The 24,166-nt window shown below is 34.7% G+C and overlaps 1 pseudogene; it reads right to left on the bottom strand.

Moving 5' to 3' along the window:
- Window positions 1–173: 173 nt before the first annotated feature.
- On the bottom strand, window positions 174–22,562 carry LOC127138002 (RING-H2 finger protein ATL60-like; annotated as a pseudogene).
- Window positions 22,563–24,166: the final 1,604 nt, after the last annotated feature.

The raw sequence follows: 24,166 nt of genomic DNA, 5'->3' as shown, positions 1-24,166 counted from the left end.
GGCATACACTTCAGTCACACATCAACTTCAATTTCGTATTTGCTTCATACAGTAAAATTATATAAAGGACAATCTTATTCAAATCAAATCATACTAAACCAAAAAATAAATTTTATAAATTAAATATTAAAATATTTTACCAAAAAAAATTAAAGAAACACATTTTCAATAAACTAAGACATTAACAAAGACTGATTTAATACCAAGACATCCCTAGAACTTGGACTAGAAGGAGTTAACTTCTTAAATAACCTCAATCTTGTTGACATTAGTGATTTCATCTCATCTTCAACTTCAACACAACTACTATCAGAAAGTAACAAAGAGAAAGGACCAAAATCACCTTGGTATATCAATCACCAACATTGTATTATCACTAGCTAAAGAAGATGATGATGATGATGTTAAATAAGGTTGTTGTTGTTGTTGAGAACTTCCTTCATCAAAAGAACTACCTTGTGTTTGGGTTTCATAATTACCCAAAACCAAAACATTTGTAAACCCTAAACCATTCAGAGGACTCAAATTTTCACCTTGTGACGAAGCTAACAAATTGATCTCTTCAGCATTTGAAATACTATTAGGTTGAGAGGATTCATTAGAAACTACATTCCGACAAAGAGGACAAGTAGAACGAGATTCAAACCACATATCAATACAATCTAAATGAAACCCATGATTGCATTTTGGTAAAACTCTAACTTTTTCTCCTTCAACAACATCACAAAGACAAACAGCACACTCCAAACCATCTTTGAAATCTTCTGGTTTGAAAACCATAACAGGCAAAGACTCCAAAATTGATTCTTCAAGAGGAAGTAAACCCATTGCATGTAAATGACACATTACACTAACCATAAATATGAAAAACATAGCTATGACAAATATAGCTCCAATCCAGATATATTCTGTATGTTCAATTGGATCAGAATCAGTCAATATGTAACTAAAAGAGAAAACTTGCAAATCAAACATAAAAAATAGGTTAAAGAAACTCATCAAACTTGATAATTTTAATTATACTTACCCAAGAACGATTCCATGAGATGGTAGCGTTTTCTCAAGCCTAATCAATGGTTATGCTTTGGGATTCAACTCTCGGTACACAACTGTGAAGTACAAGTTTTGCCTATGATAGTCTTCCTTTAACTTTAGGGTTTAGCATATATTGTTGTGTTCAGAAAATACTTAATTTATATATAAAAATTAATATTTATAAGTGAATACAAATTATCTTTCTAAATAAATCTAAAATAAAGGAAATAATAAGTATATATATAATATATATATAATATATAGATAATATATATATATATATATATAATAGATATATATATATATATATCTATATATATAGATATCTATATATATATATATATATATTATATATCTCTATATATATATATATATATATATTATATATATATATATATAATATATATATATATATAAACAACTTGTTGAATTTAAAAAAACCTACATTATTATAATTAAATAAATAATTTAATATCTAAAATTTACTTAAAGAATCAAGATTTTACTAATTTTATACTAAAATATTTATACATGATTGAGATTTTTTTTGTTTAGAATTATTTTTTAAATAACTAATGTACAAATTTATTTCAATTTTGAATAATAGATGGTATATATATATATATATATATATATATATATATATTATATTATATATATATATATATATATATATTATATATATATATATTATATATATATATATATATTATATAATTTGTCCTATTTTTTTCTTCATTTCATCCCATCCATGATTCATTTCATCGGTATAATTCACATGTCCTAATCATCCATCAGAAGACATTTACAATTGCATTTTTCAAATAACATCATTTAATTCAAATATTTTTATTTAAGAAACAAATCATTAGATTATGATTGACAAGATTGGTTCATTATGCATCTTTGGACTTTTTGCTATGGACACAACAACTAGTGGCTGATGTTTCTTTTGGATCTTAATGTTGGTCTACAACACTTTTGGATCCTCTTGGACTACATCATGGAACATTTGAATTGGAAGGTCATTTTTAAGGGTCAATTTCAAAGTACAAGATCAGATTCAAGTTCATTTTTTGAAGGGAAAAACATGTTACTTAAAGCATAAGTTACATAATCCATTTTAGAATGGTCAATTGTCATTACAAATAACCAGTTCTTTACACAAAATCTAAATTACAAAATTATACACAAGATTGCATGTTTTGACATAGGGTTGACTTTTGATCAACTGTTGACTATTTGGTCACACAGTTAACCAAAGTCAACTGACTATCCTAAACCCCACTTGTTTCCACATCCTCATGGATCTTCCATGTTTGAGCTTCCAAGTCTCCAACCATGATCCATATCTTGATTTTCATGCTTTGTCTATTTTGAACGTGCCATGCCCGAACCTATAGTTAACCCTGCAAAGAAAACATAATACCATGACATCATAAGCCCAATATATCTTGGCACTACACATACACCTACACAATCAAACAAATCATGATTCATCTATATTTCATTAGCATACTTCAACGTACTATTCATTCAAACAAGTTTCAGTCATCAATAACTTTCCAATATAATCTTTGATTCACGGTAACAAATTCATTCCATATTAGGTGACTGTAGGTGTAACACCCTTCTAAAATACCCCAAATATTTAATTAAAATAACAACATATAAATCAGAGTAATCATGCATTTAAGGGTGTCACACAATTAGTTCACACCATTCACCATAATATTTAGTCATGCTCATTATTTAACTCAAAACATAAAGTATTGCACAATACGCAGCGGATAGAGATCAAATCGATCAATCAAAACATGCAACATACTACATGTAACTGGTTCAACAAACATCAATAACACAATTAAAATGTTCCCTCCCGATGTTACATCTACCAGAGCATGACCCACTAAGGAGACTACACTAGACTCCAAGCGTTAACTTCTACTCAACTCATTGCTCGTTACCTGAAAAATAGTTGTAAGGGTGAGTTCCTCAATCGATATAATAAGCATTATAGAATATAATGTCATGTTAAGTAAATAACACATTTCATCACCCAAATTAGATTACACATTCAGTAACAGCAATATCAACTCAATCCTACTCAACATCAACACAACACACAACATACAACACACGTATAATACTGGAATACATCCATTCATATTATACGCCATACATTCATTATGCAATGAGACTCCACACATGCGGTACCGACTATTCTTGAACATATAGTTCAAGCTCACCGATCCCTCCAGATACGGCTACTAAGCTCACTAGTCCCACTCATTTGAGACCTAGTGACTCACTCACTGATTCCTCACTATGGGAATTAGCTACAGCCCCAAAGGCTAGACTATGCACACTAATCGTCTAGCATGCCGACATCAACAACAAATCCACAAAGATTCACTCACTAATTCCTCACTATGGGAATTAGCTACAGCCCCACAGGCTATGCTATGCACGCTAATCATCTAGCAATGCAACATCAACAACAATCCACAATGGACATATGCTCACACTCTAAGCCATACAACAGTCCATTCACAAATACATGCATAATATATACATTCACAGCATTATGCATATCATCATACATCATCAACACATGTATCAACACATCATATCATGTCAAATAATTAACACAGTATTAGCACACTCTAATAATACCTATACTGCTCAAAACAGCGGGAAATAATCCCTACTATATCACACACTGATATAGGCAACCACCAATTAGGCACACAACATTTTAATTAACACTTTTTCCACTCTGCAACAGCGTTAACCGGTTAACGCCCTGGGTTAACCGGTTAACGCAGCACAAACACGCTTCCTGTCCCAAAACTTAACAGTGTTAACCGGTTAACGCCCTGGGTTAACCGGTTAACGCAGCACAAACAGCAATATCTCAGCAATCACAACAGTGTTAACCGGTTAACACCCTGGGTTAACCGGTTAACGCAGACAAAACAGCAAATATTCACAATTCAAAACAGTGTTAACCGGTTAACACCCTGGGTTAACCGGTTAACGCAAGACAGAAGCTGTTCCTGCGCTAACTCAAGGCAGAATGCAGAATTCTCCGCATTTTCCGCCATTGGAGGACTTCCGGACCTCCGATTCCGATTCCGTAAAAAGCTATACGTTCGGAATTTCACAACCAACCCAAACACAGATTCAATTACAGTCTAAATACAATTTATCCAATTCAATTCTTCAGCATCAACAATCCCAATTAGGGTCAAATTAACGGCTTATCACTACCCATCACATATTATCCCATAATACCCATTAATCGACGATAAACCCCCCTTACCTGATTAATCCGGCAAATCTTTGAGCTCCAAGCTTTTCTCTCTTCAACCTTCAGCCCTTGCTCTGTCTCTTTGCCCTTTTCCTCTTTCACGATCGTTTCTCTGTTTTCACGTGAAACTTTCTTTTTACCAAATGGGATTCTTTCTCTTATTTCCAATATATATATATTTTCCAAAATAATAATAATAATCCAATAATATTTCCAATTAATTAATTAAATTAATAAATATTATATTAATTCAAATTAAATAATTAGCCTTATTTTATCGGGGTGTTACAACTCTCCCCCACTAAAAGAGTTTTCGTCCTCGAAAACATACCTCAAGCGAACAACTCTGGGTAAGACTCCTTCATCTTACTCTCCAGTTCCCAAGTCACATTGCCACCTGCTGGTCCTCCCCAAGCTACCTTCACCAAGGCAATCTCTTTACCCCGCAACTGCTTCAACTCTCGATCCTCAATCCTCATAGGTGATGTTTCAACAGTCAGGTTATCTCTCACCTGTACATCATCTACTTGGACTACATGCGACGGATCATGAATGTACCTCCTCAACTGAGACACATGAAAAACCTCATGCAAATTCGCAAGCGACGGCAGTAAAGCGACACGATAGGCTACCTCCCCTATCCTCTCCAAAATCTGATAAGGACCAATAGATCGAGGTGTCAACTTCTTCGACTTCAAAGCTCGACCAACACCAGTTATCGGAGTAACACGAAGAAACACATGATCTCCCTCTTGGAACTCAAGTGACTTCCTCCTCTTATCATGATAACTCTTCTGACGACTCTGAGCAATTCTCATCTTCTCCTGAATCATCTTAATCTTTTCTGTAGTCTGTTGAACAATCTCCGGTCCAACCAGAGCACTCTCACCGGACTCATACCAACACAAAGGTGTCCGACATCTCCTACCATACAAAGCTTCAAACGGTGCCATACCAATGCTCGAATGAAAACTATTGTTGTAGGTAAACTCAATCAAAGGCAAATAACAATCCCAAGCACCTCCTTTTTCCAAAACACACGCCCTCAAAAGATCCTCTAGTGACTGAATCGTCCGCTCAGTCTGACCATCAGTCTGCGGATGATATGCAGAACTCAATCTCAGCTTAGTTCCCAAAGCCCTCTGCAAACCTTCCCAAAACTTAGATGTAAATCTAGGATCTCTGTCCGAAACAATACTCGACGGAATACCATGCAAACTTACAACCTTCTCAATATACAACTCAGCTAATCTCTCTAACGGATAATCCATTCTGATCGGAATGAAATGAGCCGACTTCGTCAATCTATCTACAATCACCCAAATAGCTTCAAAATTCTTACTTGTCCTCGGTAAACCAGAAACAAAATCCATACTGATACTATCCCACTTCCACTCTGGAATAGCCAACGGTTGCATTAGCCCAGACGGCTTCTGATGCTCAATCTTTGACTTCTGACAAGTCAAACAGGAATAAACAAAACTCGCAATTTCTTTCTTCATTCCCGGCCACCAAAATAACTTCTTCAAATCATGATACATCTTTGTAGCTCCAGGATGAATACTCAAGCCACTACGATGTCCTTCCTCAAGGATACTCTTCTTAAGTTCGGTAACATCCGGAATACACACCCGATTACCAAATTTCAAAACACCATTCTCATCAACTCTGAATTCACCACCTTGGCCTTGATTCACTAAAGTCAACTTATCAACCAAAAGCATATCGGATTTCTGACCCTCTCTGATCTCATCCAGAATACCACTTGTTAACTTCAACATTCCCAATTTAACACTATTGTGAGTACTCTCACATACCAAACTCAAATCTCTAAACTGCTCAATTAAATCCAATTCCTTAACCATTAACATAGACATATGCAATGATTTCCGACTCAATGCATCAGCTACTACGTTTGCTTTACCCGGATGGTAATTCAAACCAAAGTCATAATCCTTCAGAAATTCTAACCATCTCCTCTGTCGCATATTCAGTTCTTTCTGATCAAACAAATACTTTAAACTTTTATGGTCACTGAAAACCTCAAATCTCGACCCGTACAAATAATGTCTCCATAACTTCAGAACAAATACCACAGCTGCCAACTCTAAATCGTGCGTCGGATAGTTCCTCTCATGAACCCTCAACTGTCTCGAAGCATAAGCTATAGCCTGCTTATTCTGCATCAACACACCACCCAAACCCAACAATGAAGCATCACAGTAAACCTCAAATGATTCCGACGGACTCGGTAATATCAGAATAGGAGCAGTAGTTAACCTTCTCTTTAACTCTTGGAAACCTTCTTCACACTTTGAGTCCCAAACAAATGCTTGCCCCTTTCTAGTCAACATCGTCAACGGTAACGCCAACTTAGAAAATCCCTCAATGAACTTCCTATAATAACCTGCAAGTCCAAGAAAACTCCTTATCTCAGAAACTGACTTCGGAGCTTCCCACTTAGATACCGCTTCTATCTTAGAAGGATCAACAGCAACACCACCTCTTGAAATCACATGACCAAGAAAACTAACCTCTTCTAACCAAAATTCACATTTAGAGAGTTTAGCAAATAACTTCTTTTCTCGTAGAACCTCTAAAACCACTCTCAAATGCTCAGCATGCTCTTCTTCAGATTTCGAATACACTAAAATGTCATCAATAAACACCACAACAAACTGATCCAGGTACGGATGGAAAATCCTATTCATGTACTCCATAAATACTCCCGGCGCATTAGTCACACCAAAAGGCATTACAGAATACTCATAATGTCCATACCTTGTTCTGAAAGCAGTCTTCTGAATATCCTCAGTTTTCACACGTATCTGATGATACCCAGATCTCAAATCTATCTTGCTGAACACACTCGCACCAACCAACTAATCCATCAAATCATCAATCCTCGGCAAAGGATACCGATTCTTGATCGTCACTTTATTCAGTTGCCTGTAGTCCACACACAACCTCATAGTACCTTCCTTCTTCTTAACCAACAACACTGGTGCACCCCACGGTGACACACTCGGACGAATAAATTTCTTATCCAGCAGATCTTCCAACTGACTCTTCAATTCAGTTAACTCAACAGCAGACATACGGTACGGAGCCATCGATATCGGTCTAGTACCAGGTACCAAATCAATCGAGAACTCCACTTCACGCTCTGGTGGTAATTCATTCACCTCTCCCGGAAACACATCAGGAAAATCACACACCACGGCTAGATCGCCAATCACCAGTTTCTCTTTAGCCTCCAGAGTCGCTAACAGCATAAACAACTCCGCCCCATCTGCTACTTCCTCATTCACCTGCCTGGCTGATAGAAACAAACTCTTTCCTTCTTCAATCTCAGGAAATATCACAGTCTTGTCAAAACAGTTGATAGAAACTCGGTTAAACACCAACCAGTTCATTCCCAAGATAACATCAATCTGCACTAGTGGAAGACACACAAGGTCTATCCCAAAGTCTCTACCAAAAATACTCAAAGGACAATTCAAACAAACTGAAGTAGTAGTCACTGAACCCTTCGCAGGAGTATCAATCACCATACTTCCAAGCATCTCAGATATCTCTAACTTAAGTTTCACAACACAATCCAAAGATATAAAGGAATGAGTAGCACCGGTGTCAATAATAGCTACAAGAGAAAAGCCATTAATATAACACGTACCTCGGATCAAACGATCATCTGCAGAAGTCTCAGAACCCGATAAAGCAAAGACCTCGCCTTCCGACTGATTCTCTTTCTTCGGTTTAGGACACCGTGGACTGATATGACCCACCTCTCCACAGTTGAAACAAGTCGCAGTCTTCAACCGGCACTCGGTAGCCAAGTGACCACCTTTTCTACACTTGAAACACTTCTTCTCAGCACTGGTACACTCATGGACACGATGTCCAGCCTGACCACATCTGAAACACTTAGCAGGAGCACTAGAGTCTCCCCCACTAGGTCTCTTCATCCCACTCTGTCTCTGGAAACCTCTGCCAGCTGCATACGGTTTCCCACGATCATTCTGATTCTTGCCTTTCCTATCAACCCTCTGCTGATAGCTTTCCGCTCTGGCCTTGGTATCCTGTTCAAACCTTCTGCAACAGTCGACCAAATTAGAAAACACCCTAATCCGCTGATACTCAATAGCCCGCTTGGTCTCAGGACGTAACCCGTTCTCAAACCTCACGCATTTTGAAAATTCTCCAGTAGCCTCATCATAGGGGATGTAATACTTTGACAGTTCTGTGAACTTAGCAGCATACTCAGTAACAGACCGCTCGCCCTGCTTCAATTCTAAGAACTCTATCTCTCTCCTTCCTCTGACCTCCTCCGGAAGGTACTTCCTCAGAAATCTCTCTCTGAACACCGCCCAAGTGACCTCAGCACTCCCGGCAGCTTCCAATTCAGTGCGGGTAGCAACCCACCAATCATCTGCTTCCTCTGACAGCATATGCGTACCGAGCCTGACCTTCTGGTCATCGGTACACTCAGTCACTCGGAAGATCCTCTCGATCTCCTTCAACCACTTCTGAGCGCCATCTGGATCGTATGCTCCCTTGAACATTGGAGGATTGTTCTTCTGGAACTCACTCAGTTGACGAGCAGCTCCCATTCCCACAACATTCGGATTTCCTCCAAGTACTCCAGCTAGCATACCCAGAGCCTCAGCAATCGCAGCATCATCTCTACCTCTTCCAGCCATCTCTATTCTGAAAACCCAAACAAACTAAAACAATGAGTACCGATAGGGTTACACAACACCTATACCGTACAGGGGAAACAGAATAATTACGACTCGACTCGACCGACTATGCTCTGATACCACTAATGTAACACCCTTCTAAAATACCCCAAATATTTAATTAAAATAACAACATATAAATCAGAGTAATCATGCATTTAAGGGTGTCACACAATTAATTCACACCATTCACCATAATATTTAGTCATGCTTATTATTTAACTCAAAACATAAAGTATTGCACAATACGCAGCGGATAGAGATCAAATCGATCAATCAAAACATGCAACATACTACATGTAACTGGTTCAACAAACATCAATAACACAATTAAAATGTTCCCTCCCGATGTTACATCTACCAGAGCATGACCCACTAAGGAGACTACACTAGACTCCAAGCGTTAACTTCTACTCAACTCATTGCTCGTTACCTGAAAAATAGTTGTAAGGGTGAGTTCCTCAATCGATATAATAAGCATTATAGAATATAATGTCATGTTAAGTAAATAACACATTTCATCACCCAAATTAGATTACACATTCAGTAACAGCAATATCAACTCAATCCTACTCAACATCAACACAACACACAACATACAACACACGTATAATACTGGAATACATCCATTCATATTATACGCCATACATTCATTATGCAATGAGACTCCACACATGCGGTACCGACTATTCTTGAACATATAGTTCAAGCTCACCGATCCCTCCAGATACGGCTACTAAGCTCACTAGTCCCACTCATTTGAGACCTAGTGACTCACTCACTGATTCCTCACTATGGGAATTAGCTACAGCCCCAAAGGCTAGACTATGCACACTAATCGTCTAGCATGCCGACATCAACAACAAATCCACAAAGATTCACTCACTAATTCCTCACTATGGGAATTAGCTACAGCCCCACAGGCTATGCTATGCACGCTAATCATCTAGCAATGCAACATCAACAACAATCCACAATGGACATATGCTCACACTCTAAGCCATACAACAGTCCATTCACAAATACATGCATAATATATACATTCACAGCATTATGCATATCATCATACATCATCAACACATGTATCAACACATCATATCATGTCAAATAATTAACACAGTATTAGCACACTCTAATAATACCTATACTGCTCAAAACAGCGGGAAATAATCCCTACTATATCACACACTGATATAGGCAACCACCAATTAGGCACACAACATTTTAATTAACACTTTTTCCACTCTGCAACAGCGTTAACCGGTTAACGCCCTGGGTTAACCGGTTAACGCAGCACAAACACGCTTCCTGTCCCAAAACTTAACAGTGTTAACCGGTTAACGCCCTGGGTTAACCGGTTAACGCAGCACAAACAGCAATATCTCAGCAATCACAACAGTGTTAACCGGTTAACACCCTGGGTTAACCGGTTAACGCAGACAAAACAGCAAATATTCACAATTCAAAACAGTGTTAACCGGTTAACACCCTGGGTTAACCGGTTAACGCAAGACAGAAGCTGTTCCTGCGCTAACTCAAGGCAGAATGCAGAATTCTCCGTATTTTCCGCCATTGGAGGACTTCCGGACCTCCGATTCCGATTCCGTAAAAAGCTATACGTTCGGAATTTCACAACCAACCCAAACACAGATTCAATTACAGTCTAAATACAATTTATCCAATTCAATTCTTCAGCATCAACAATCCCAATTAGGGTCAAATTAACGGCTTATCACTACCCATCACATATTATCCCATAATACCCATTAATCGACGATAAACCCCCCTTACCTGATTAATCCGGCAAATCTTTGAGCTCCAAGCTTTTCTCTCTTCAACCTTCAGCCCTTGCTCTGTCTCTTTGCCCTTTTCCTCTTTCACGATCGTTTCTCTGTTTTCACGTGAAACTTTCTTTTTACCAAATGGGATTCTTTCTCTTATTTCCAATATATATATATTTTCCAAAATAATAATAATAATCCAATAATATTTCTAATTAATTAATTAAATTAATAAATATTATATTAATTCAAATTAAATAATTAGCCTTATTTTATCGGGGTGTTACAGTAGGGGTGTCCATGGATCATAAACCAAACCAAATTGAACCATATATATGGTTCGGTTTGGATCTTAAAACTATTTTCATAAAACCAATTTAGTTTTTTAAAACCGGTTTATAAGTGAATCGGTTCGATTTTAAATCGGTTTTTCACAAAAAAAAAAATAGTTAAAAAAAACAGTTTTAAATCAATTTCTTTAAAACCAATTTTTTATTTTCTTAAAAAAATCAATTCCAAAACCAATTTTATAAAAAAAAAAATAGTTTTTAAAACTATATTTTTAAAAAACCAATTTTATATCAAAAATAATTTTATTCTCTTTTAACTTTTTTTTTTTTATTTTCACTAGTTATAAAACTATTTTATGTAAAAAAATATTTATTTTAAAAAATTACTTTAAATTGGACTTTTATAACCATCACAAATAATATCTCGATTAAAAATAATCTCTAACATAAAACGATCATAAAATAAAATAATTATGAATCATATCTCTATAAATCATAATTGTTCATAAAATAAATAATTCATCAAAAAATTGTTCAAACTTCTAAAATCTCTCATAATTGTTCATAAACAAATTTTATGAGGTTTTACAATATTTTTTCTTTTAAAATTTAAAAAACATTAAAAAAAACAATTTAAAAAAAAACAAATATTCAGAAAAAAAAAACAATATATCAAAAAAATTTGAAAATAATAAAATTATATTTTGAAAAAAAAAATATTTTTAAAAAATCTAATTTTTTAAAAAAAACATTTTTTACTGAAAAAAATACAAAATATTTTTGATAAAAAATATCTTTTTTATTTAGAAGAAAATAATAATTTTATTTGAAAAAAATATGAAATATAATTTTTTCGAAAAAAAAATCCAAATATAATACTTTTTGTGAAAAAAAAATCTGAATTTTATTTTTAAAATAATTTTTTTATAAAATTTAAAAGAATTTAAAATATAAAATTGATTTATAATGTGATAAAATATGAAAACACACAAATATAAAAATGTAAGGCATAATAAAATTTGAATACCCAATAACAAAATCAAATTTTTATAATGGATAACGGTTTATATTTAGATAACAAAATGGATATCCAAAATTTATTTTAGTATTTGATTTGGTTTTTTAAAATTGGAACAATTTAAATACCAATTTGATTATAGATAACCGGTTTTTTTCACACCCCTACGTGACTGAGCTGATCTTTTTAATTCTTTGCTAATAGTCCCTAATATCTCATTCTATTTTTTCTTCTTCTGACAATTCGATTCACAACATGTTACAATAAGCCATTCAACTATCCTAATTCATCCTAATCTAACTGTCACCAACCTACATCATTACAATGTAACTAACTATTAGCAACCATGCTAACATCAAGCAGCCAATTTTCATGACAGTTCACAAGTGAAGCATAACCTGCTTCACAGTTTCGCAGCTAGTTCCCAACATAACTAGTCAAAATACGATTCAACAATTGGTTCATAAGTAGTTCAATACTAGCTTCTAATAATTCACATTTAGGTCACTATCCCTAACAATACTATAAACATCTTACATTTCATCTCACTACACAATTAAATTCAAATTCAAATCTCTAAATCACTAACTTCAACCCATTTAGACTAACTGTCATAACAATTTGAATTGCATCAGTCATAGTAAGAAGGCATATCATAGTAAGTACACTAACTATCCAAACTGTCAACAACCAAAATCATTAATTGTAGAATTCAAATTCATCTTAACCTAACTGCTGCTATTAACATCATTTAATAATAAACTAATTCACTAACTTCGAACTCAACCTTCAACTCCATCTAATTAAATCAACAATCCATTAACCCTTTCCTTAATCATGCTAACTAATCCTAATTCCACTGCCAATAACTAACAACCACACTTCATTTCATCTAACTCCTAATTGTTTCACTCTTCTAACTAATTCATTTGATAATTGAACTAACCATAATGTTTACTTCAACTAGTTCACTAATTTTTTCCATTCATTAACACTTGGAACTAACAGTAGGAATTAACAGCAAGACTTAACACTGTTAAAAACCTAACAAACTTTCCTCTTTAATTACTAACAATCTAACTCTGCCATAACACCTAAAAACCCTGCCCAATCCTTGCCCAAATTAGTTACCAAATCATCCTCTATATATTCCTCAATCCTCTACAATCACTTTCAACAATAATCACAATTCCTGAAACTCACTGCAAATTCCCGCCCTCTCGATTTCTCTCTCTATCTGAACTCTCTGCAACAATTCATCATCAATCTTTACTTCATCACTCTCTTATACACACAATAACCAAACAATAACAACACAAACCAATAACCAATCGTCCTACAAACTAAGAGTTTGAAGAAGAAGAAGAAAAGTTCACGCAAGAAAAGAAGTTGAGGCTCAAAACAAGTACCTGATTCATCTGGTCTTTTAGTAGTTCATAGGAAGTTTTTTCTAAAATAGGACATATTAGCATCCTATTCAAGACATAACATGCCGTGCTAATGGCGTCGGTCTATAAATACTTAGGTAGATTACCCTCATTGAGTATAGTTCTAGCCAACTCCTCTAAACACGATTTTGTGCTCCACAAAACCGTTTTGTTGTGGAGGTCTTGGAGCAGAAAAATTATGCTCAATCCCATCTTTATCACAATAATTCTAGGCAGTTTTAAAATTCACCTTCATGATCTCTTCAGATAGCAACTATTTTTAAATTCATCTTATTTTGAGACAACCTTGCAAATCTCGAATAATCGTCTACTATCATAAAACCATAGCAATTACCACCTATTATTTTGGTCATTAAGGGACTAAAGAGACCCATATGAAGAAGCTCAAGAGGTCTCGAAGTTGAAATAATGTTTTTCAACTTAAACGAGACTCTTGTTTGCTTACCCATTTGACATGCATCGCATAGATGGTCTTTTAAATTTTTTATTTTAGGTAGACCGATTACAAAATATTTTGAAGTCACTTTATTTAGTAAATCAAAATTGACATGATTTAGGCGTATATGCCATAACCAAGAGTCTTCGCTCATGGTTACTAGACACTTAGTTCCTACCAAGGATATTGATGACAACCCGTTGTTGCATATAATTAGGCAAATAATAGGTGAAAAAAAAAGAGAAAGATGAGCCAAAAGGAAGAAGAAAGACCCAAGAATGAGGGAAAAATATCCAAGTATAGAAGAATGAGAATTAGTGAAAATTCGGTTAAAAAGAGTGTTTTTAACGCAGCTACTGGAATAATCACGTCCACCATCGTACAACATCGTGTGCGTGATAGAGATGTATGAGTTACATCGCGCGCGTGACTCATCTTTAATGCGCGCGATGGGTACTTTTCTGGACTTTTTCTGACGCGTTCTGAGCTCTTTTAAAGGAGGTTTTCAGCAATTTGACAAGGGTTACGAATTTTGGAGACTGAAGCACGATTTGGAAAATATAAGTGATGATTTTTAGAGCATTTGAAGCCATTGGAGGTCATATCTTCAAGGAACTTCTTATGTTATTTTCATCTATCAATTATGGTATTATTTTCTGAATAATGAGTAGCTAAGTTCCTCTAGGTTAGGTTGTGGTATGATGAACCTTATTCAATCTTGTTGGAATTTATGTTGGTTTGACTGTGTACAAATCCTTTGAATTATAATTTTATTCAATTTTTTCTTAATCTTAATGCTTTTTATTTGAGATACTCTGTTAATTTAATATTGGATACATAAGGATTACTGACCATTAGCCTATGTGTTGGACCGAAGGAAACTGTTCTACTTACGCTTGTTGAATAAGGATAGGAGATCCTAAGTAGTGGCAAAGGTAATTAAGGTTATGTACATCAACTAATCATGCTTATGCTGGTAGACTAGGAATAGGAAGCCCCGAGTAATGATTACTGAGTTATTTAGTGAAGGATCGGTTATAACAGTTTTGTTAATTCACCGTGAGATTATAAGGATAAGATCAGTCATACAAGGTATCATACATCAACAAGAGAGGATAAGGGGATTAAATACACAACTTTTTAATTTTTAATTTTTGACTTCAATTGTAAATATTTTTTTGTAATTAGTTATTTTTGTTTCTTCTTCAATTTTCTTTCCAATTTTTTCTCTTTTTAGTTTTATTTTTGTTAAATTTTTTTATCTAATGCAATGCTACTAAGGTATTATTATTTTTGATTTGTATGCAAGGTCAAGACAGTCATGCAAGATGCTGTATATGCTACCTTTGCAAAGTTTGAAGTTTATGCTAAGGAACTTGCAACAAAAACACTCATTCTGGAAAATGATAGAAATTATTTAGAACCAGAACCCTACACTGATCATTCATGGAAGGAGGATTCATCATCTCAACTTGAAGAAACCTTGACTTAGTTTATAAAGATGACTCAACTTAATTTCGAGAAAATCAACATGCATCAAGAAACCGTGCGACGTAACATGGAAACGTCCTTCGAGAATTTAGAGATGCAACTTGTTCAAGTATGTAGCCAATTAGCATTAAAATTGAGATATATTGGGTATTTCTATGAAAATATGCTAGATAGTCCTAGAAATAAGGAACCTGAAAGAGAAGTCAAACAGGAATGTAAGGTATTCAACGAAGGAGGAGTTGAAAAAGAAAAATAAGAAGAAAAGTGCACAACGCCTGATAAAGAAATAGAGGCAAGAATAGAAGTAACATAGGTGGAAAAAAATGTGGGAAAAGAGCCAGAATGCAATCTGAAGATTGTATCGTTTTGGATGAAGCTTCAATTTTAATGATTCATTCAGACTTAGATATCCAACTACAAGATCTTCAACAAAAGATCGGTCCTACACCTAGAAACAAGGCTGATAAACTAGGAGAAATAGATGAAGTATTGAATGAGATTTATGCGTTGTTCGATATTATCAAGCTAAAGAGAATATGGAAGAAAAACCTTGAATTCCTGAAGTGATGGAATTCTTACCAAACAAAATGAAGAAGAAGGATGATGTGTTTTTCGTGTCATATATGCTGTCTTAACACAAAAATCGAAAGGCCAAGCTTAGGATCTTAAAGAAGCGATGGATGAGAGGCAACCCGTCATATTTTTTTAGCAGTTTTTGTTTTGCATAATCTACATTAGTTTTATTCAACTCCATACTAAAGAGAAACTAGCTACTCAAGAATAACCTTGTCATGAAGATCTACATTGTTCTTAATAAATTTGTTCGTAGTTATTTTTTTCCTTCAGATTTACAAGTTCTAACTTTAGCATTGAATACATGATCCAAGAAAAAAAAAGGGACTTGATCATAATGAAATAAACTGATGACTTGAAGGCAAAGGAAGAGAAGAGAATCAAGGGACTTGTACTCAACCTTCAGATGCCTCATCTAGTAAGGTTTGAGCATAAATAATTTTCAGTATTCACTTTTCTTTCTTTTGAATGTATCCATGCAATTTTATTTTTCATCTGGTTTGATCTATTTCATATTAAGTTCTCTAAGTTTTATTGACATACACTGAGACAATTTTTTGTTTATAACTTTGAGCCTTTGTAGCCACCTTATAATAATAGGAATATTCTTTTGCTATCCACTTAAAGCCTAAGCCTTTCTTTCGGTGGCGTAGCCTATAACTCTTAGCCATATGACTTGAAAGATTCTTTCTTTCCACCCTCTCTTTGGAGTTAGGTAGAACTTTAGTTCTTAAATTTGTACGAAAAAGATTAATTTTGTGGTTGCTCTTGGAAGTGATGAAAGTTCTAAGTTTGGGGATGGGGTAATAGATAAAACAGTCAAAATTTAAAAAATATTGAGAAAAAGAAGTGGAAAAAGTCATTTCTTCTTCTTCAAAAAAGGGAAAGAACCAAAAATAACGACTGAATCTCTAGTACCGAAAAGAAGGAACATGAGGGTATGAAAATAGAAGGAGAACTAGTCACTTAACTCCAAAGGTTCAAACCTACTTTCCTAAAAATAGCATGCCCAAACATAAGCCAAGTTACAATCCGAAAAGACCTCTAATGTGTGTGTTATAATTTCTATGATGAACTATTTTAGAACATGATCAAGCTAAGTATAATTTATTTTGTATGTTGATTGAGAGATGACCCTTATCCATTGAGTGAGTTAAAGTGAGATGAGAGACAGGTTGGGTACTCGTCAATGTTTGAGGACATTTTTTTAGTGGAAGTTTGAAGCTGGAAAAATGGTCTGGTAACGAAAAAATATGGTGATGTTCATTTGTTATTGTACAATTTGTGTCTGTTGAAATATTCAATTACAGGTGAGTTGCTTGAGGACAAACAAGAATTCAAGTTTAGGGTTGTGATGACAGTCCGTCATTGCATATAATTAGGCAAAGAATTAGTGAAAAACAAGCGAAAGTTGAGCTAAAAGGAAGAAGAAAGACCCAAGAATGAGTGAAAAATAGCAAAGTATGGAAGAATGGGACTTAGTGAAAATTCTGGTGAAAAAAAGTGTTTTTTAACGCATCTACTGGAATTATCACATGCACTATCATGCGGCACCACGTGCACGATAGAGATGCAGGAGTTACATCGCGTGTGCGACACATCTATAATGCGCGCGCTTGGCACTTTTCTGGGCTTTTTCTAACGCGTCCTGACCCGTTCTTAGCTCTTTTTAAGAGGATTTTCAGCAATTTGACAAGGGTTATGAGTTTTGAAGACTGAAGCACGATTTGGAGAGCACAAGTGGTGATTTTTAGAGCATTTGAAGCCATTGTAGACCATCTCTTCTAGGGACTTATTATGTTATTTTCATCTATCAATTATGGTATTATTTTCTAAATAATGAGTAGCTAAGCTCCTCTAGGTTAGATTGTGTTATGATGAATCTTATTTAGTCTTGTTTGAATTATATGTTAGTTTGGCCGTTTACGAATCCTTTGAATTATATTCTTATTCAATTGTTTCTGACCCTTGAATTATACTCTGTTAATCTAATATTGGACGCATATGGGTTACTGACCTTTAGCATATGTGTTGGACCTAGGGCAACTGTTCTGCTTACGCTTGTTGAATAGGGATAGGAGACCCCAAGTAGTTGTATATGTAATTAACATTTTGTATATTGCCTAATCCTGCTTACGCTGGTGGACTAGGAATAGGAAGCTTCGGGTAGTGATTATTGAGTTATTTCGTGAGAGATCAATTATAACAGTTTTGTTAATTTGTCCTGAGATTATAAGGATAAGATCATCCATACAAGGCATCATACACCAACAAGAGAGGATAAGGGGATTTGATACACAACCAAACCGTCTTGATATTTATGTTTTAAACTCGTAGTTTGTTTTTCATTCTGAAACCTGAACCCCCCCCCCCCTTACTGTTTTCCTTTATATTGCCCAATTGTTTACTTGTTCAAACACAATCCCTGTTGATTCAATCGTTTACTAATGCGACACTATCGGTACACTTGCCGAGAAGTCATCAAGTTTTTGGCGCCGTTGCCAAGGACTGTTGATATCTTAACAAGGTGACGCTTGTGCAACGTTTAGTTTTTATTTTTATTTTTGGTTTCAATTGTAAATATTTTTTTGTAATTGGTTATTTTTGTTACTTCTTAAAAAAATCCAATTTTTTCTCTTTACTTTTATTTTTGTTTAAATTTTTTATCTAGTGCAATGCTACTAACGTATTCTTCTTTTTGTTTTGTATGTGAGGTCAAGAAAGTCATGCAAAATAACGTTTATGCTACCTTTGCAAATTTTGAAGCTTATTCAAAGGAACTTGCAGCAAAAACGCTCATTCTAAAAAATACTAGAAATTATTCAGAACCAGAACCTTACACTGATCATTCATGGGACGATGATTCATTATCTTAACTTGAAGAAACCTTGACTCTGTTTATAAAGATGACTCAACTCAATTTTGAGAAAATCAATAGGCATCAAGAAATCATGCGAAGTAACATGGAAACACATTTCGAGAGTTTAGAGATGCAACTTGGTCAAGTATCTATCCAATTAGCATTAAAATTGAGATCTAGTTTGTATTTCTATGAAAATATGTTAGATAGTCCTAAAGATAAGTAAGTTGAAAGAGAAGTCAAACATGAATGTGAGGTATTCGACGAAGCAGGAGTTGAAAAAGAAAAAGAAGAAGAAAAGTGCACATCATCTGATAAAGAAATAGAGGTAAGAATAGAAGTAACTGAGGTGAAAATGATATGTGGGAAAAGAGTCAGAATGCATGATGAAAATTGTATCATTTTGGATAAAGCTTCAATTTCAATCATTCATTCAGACTTAGATATCCAACTACAAGTTCTTCAAAAAAAGAATAGTCTTACACCTAGCAAAAAGGCTAATAAAAGAGGAGAAATAAATGAAGTATTGGATGAGATTTATGTCTTGTTCGATACTATCAAGAAGAGAATATGGAAGAAAAATCTTCAATTCCTAAAAGTGATGGTATTCCTACCAAACAAAAGGAGGAATAAGGATGATGTGTTTTTTGTGTCATATATGTTGCCCTAATAAGAAAATTGAAAGGTCAAGTTTAGGACCTTAACGAAGCGCTAGATGGGAGGCAACCCGTCAATATTTTTTTTTGCAGTTTTTGTTTTGCATAATTTACTTTAGTTTTATTCAACACCATCCTAAAGAGAAACTAACTGCTCAACAATAACTCTAGCTTTAGCATTGAACACATGATCCAAGAAAAAAAAGAGGGACTCGATCATAATGAAAGAAACTGACGACTTGAAAGCAACAAAAGAGAAAATAATCAAAAGTCTTGTACTCAACCTTCAGATACCTTATCTAGTAAGGTTTGAGCCTAAATAATTTCCAGTGTTCATTTTCTTTCTTTTGAGTGTATCCATATAATTTTATTTTATCTTGTTTGATCTATTTTCGATTAAGTTCTCTAAGTTAGATTGACATACACTAAGCCTTTCTTTCAGTGAAGTAGCCTACAACTCTTAGCCATATGACTTGAAAGATTCTTTCTTTCCACCCTCTCTTTGGAGTTAGGTAGAATTTTAGTTCTTAAAGTTGTACGAAAAGATTAAGTTTGGGGTTGCTCTTGGAAGTGAGCAAATTTCTAAGTTTGGGGTTGGGGTACTAGAGAAAACAGTCAAAATTTCAAAAATATTTGAGAAAACAAAAAGTGGAAAAAGTCACTTCTTAAAAAAAGAAAGAGAAAGAACCAAAAGGAACGACCAAATCTCTACTACCAAAATGAAGGAAAAAAGAGGTATGAAAATAGAAGGAGAGTTAGGAACCTAACTCCAAGGATTTAAGCCTACTTTCCTAAAAGTATCATACCCAAACATAAGCTAATTTAAAACCCGAAAAGACCTCTAATGTGTGTGTTATAATTTCTATGATGAACTATTTTAGAACATGATAAAGCTAAGTATAATTTATTTTTCATGTTGATTAAGAGATGACCCTTATCCATTGATTGAGTTAAAGTGAGATGAGAGACAAGTTGAGTACTCGTCAATGTTTGGGGATATTTTCCGAATGGAAGTTGGAAGCTGGAACAATGGTCAGGTAACGAAAAAAATATGGTGATGTTCATTTGTTATTGTACGACCTGTGTCTGTTGAAATATGAGGACAAGCAAGGATTCAAGTTTAGGGTTGTCATGACAATCCGTTATTGCATATACTTAGGCTAAGAATTGGTGAAAAACAAGCGAAAGATGAGCCAAATGGAAGAAGAAAGACCCAAGACTGAGTGAAAATAGTAAAATATGGAAGAATAGTGAAAATTCGGATGAAAAATAATGTTTTTTAACGTAGCTACTGGAATAATCACGTGCACCATTGTGTGCACGATAGTGATGTATGTGTTACATCGTGTGTGCGACACATCTATAATGCACATGATGGACACTTTTTTGGGCTTTTTCTAATGCGTTCTCACCCGTTCTGAGCTCTTTTTAAGGGGATTTTCAGCAACTTGACAAGGGTTACAAATTTTGGAGACTGGGCATGATTTGGAGAGCACAAATGGTGATTTTTAGAGCATTTGAAGCCATTTAAGTACATCTCTTTAAGGGAATTCTTATGTTATTTTCATCTATCAACTATGGCATTATTTTCTGAATAATGAGTAGCTAAGCTCCTTTAGATTAGGTTGTGTTATGATGAACCTTATTCAATCTTGTTAGATTAGGTTGTTTCTTAATCTTAATGCTTTTTATTTGAGATGCTCTATTATCTAATATTGTACACATAGGGATTATTGACTCTTAACCTATGTAATGGACCTAGGGCAACTATTCTACATATGCTTGTTGAATAGGGATAGTAGACCCCGAGTAGTGGCATATGGAATTAACGTTCAGTACATCATCTAATCCTGCTTACGCTGGTGGACTAGGAATATGAAGCTCCAAGTAGTGATTAGTGAGTTATTTCGTGAGGGATCAATTATAACAGTTTTGTTAATTCGCCGTGAGATTATAAGGATAAGATCATTCATACAAGACATCATACATCAACAAGAGAGGATAAGGGGATTTTATACATAACCTAACCATCTTAAATTTTTTGTTTTAAACTTGTAGTTTGTTTTTTATTCTGAAACCTGAACCCCCTCCTCCCCATTTACTGTTTTCCTTTACAATGCACAATTGTTGACTTGTTCGAACACAACCCCTGTGGATTCTGTCTTTTATTACTGTGACACTATCGATACATATAGGTGTTGTTAACCCTCATGCCTTTAAACATGCAATCCTTCTTTTCACTATGTTCAACCAAGCAACAAGTATTTGTAAAAGTAACCTTAAAGCTCTTGTTACATATTTGACTAATTCTAAGGAGATTATGTTTAAGACCATCAACTAACATAAAATCGGAGATAGTAGTTGATTAGGGATTACCTACATTACCTTTTCCAAGTATTTCTCCCTTTTTGTTGTCTCCATAGGTAAAAAACCATTCTTCTTCGGAACAAATTCAATGAATAGAGAGATGTCGCCGTCATATGTCTTGAGCATCCATTATCGAGAAACCATATTTTCTTCGTAGAGCCAAGAAATTTGACCTATAGAATCAAACAAGAGTAATAGGTACCCAATTTTCACTGGGTCCTTGAGAGTGAGTGAAATCAAGGTTGCACTTGGGAAACCATTGAAAAACACCTTTAGAAACAAAAAGTGTCATAAACCTGCACTAGTGACCTTTCTTACAACAATAGTGACAAGATAAGTTGTGATGAGATGTACGTTTGCTATTTGAGTCCTTTTGAACATATTTATAATTTTTATATGAAGGGTTCAAAAATCGTTTAAACTTTGATGGATCAATAGAAAGTGTAATCTTTGATTGTAATGCCTTGTCCAATTTAGCTTGAAGAGTATTTACCTCTTTTTTCCAAATGTGACAAGTTTCACAACTGAACCATGAAGGTTATTCATCCTCATTCTTGTATTTTTGAATATCTACCATAGATTTCTTAAGAACTTTCTTATTCTTTTCGGTTTCTAAAACTTTAGCTTCTAAGTGTGAAAAGTTTTTTTGTTTGAAGCTAACTTTTTAAAAGCGTCTACGACTTCTCTATGTAGATTTCCAAAAACTTTTTGTAATTGAGAATAAGATAATTCATTAATAAATTCAAGCTTAGAATGACTTAAACTCTTCTTCTTTTTGTTTGCCATGAAGTAAATCTTGGCCAATTCGACACTCGAACTTGAGCTTTCATCATTTGAAGAATCACTTTCACTCTCCCAATCAACATAGGCTTTTCTAGACTTTATAGATTTCTTGTGATGGCATTTCTCTTTGTCTTTCTTGATCAAAGGATAATTCGGCCTATAATGACCGACTTTTCCACAACTGTAGCATGAACTTCTAAGTTTACCCTTATTATTCTCATCTTCCTTTGAGGAGTTAGATAACCTTATAAATTTGATTAGGTTCTTATCGGAATGCTTGAATCCATTTTTCCTTATATACCTATGGTACCTTTTGACGAACAACCTGATCTCTTCATCATCGAAATTCTCGTCATCTATTGTTTCACAATCACTTAGTTCATTGGTTGATGACTTCGAACTTGAAATCTTTAGAGCAATAGACTTATTTTCTACCTCATTGTCTTTACCTTTCTCCTTCTTCATCTTCTTCTCATGCTCTTTTTCATGTTTTTCCAAGAAAGTGAGTTCTTGCTCATGTTTTTCTAGCTTGCCAAATAAAGTTGTGAGATCAAGTGATTTAAGATCATTCGCTTCTTTGATTGCGGTGATCTTGGGTTTCCATTCCCTATTAAGACACCTCAAAACATTCTTAGTAGCAATATAATTGGAAATAGCTTACCTAGAGTATTCAACCGATTTATAAGATATGTGAACCTCTTTTGCATGTCAACAATGATTTCACCATGCTTAATGTAAAATAGTTCAAACTCTTGATTCAAGGTATTGATCCTAGATTATTTGACTTCATTAGTTCCCTCATGGACAATTCCTAATGCGTCCCACATAGCTTTGATGACTTTACAATGGGAAACACGATAATATTCGTCAACACCAAGTGCATATATGAGGATATTTTGTGCCTTCCAATCATGTGACCATAATTTCTTATCATTATCACTCCATTGTGCTTATATTTTTGGTACGACATCACCTTCACCATTGGTCATTGTAATTTGATTAGGATCATTAGTGATGATGTCCCAAACACCTTTATCAACTGAATTGATATGTACACGCGTACAAGCTTTCCAATAGCCATAATTTTCACCGGTAAAATGTGTGCTCTATCGTACGCCCATTTAGGTTCGGTAGCCATTTTCTTATAAGCGAAAATTGAAGCACGGAATTAACTGAAGCTCGTGATACCACTTATTAGACGATAGTATTTGATCTAGAGGGGTGGGGGGATAGATCCCAAGTAAAAACTTTAACAAAAATTGTTTTAAATTTTTTTATGGCTAGCGAAAATGACCTGGATCTAATCGTCTAACTGAACCGCTATCAAAATCTTGGATATGTGTAATTACAATCAAAGTATGATGATGAGCATA

This window comes from Lathyrus oleraceus, chromosome 4, assembly GCF_024323335.1.
Source record: "Lathyrus oleraceus cultivar Zhongwan6 chromosome 4, CAAS_Psat_ZW6_1.0, whole genome shotgun sequence".
NCBI lineage: Eukaryota > Viridiplantae > Streptophyta > Magnoliopsida > Fabales > Fabaceae > Lathyrus > Lathyrus oleraceus.
Note: the sequence above shows the minus strand (reverse complement) of the source record. Positions and strands in the feature narration are given on the sequence as shown.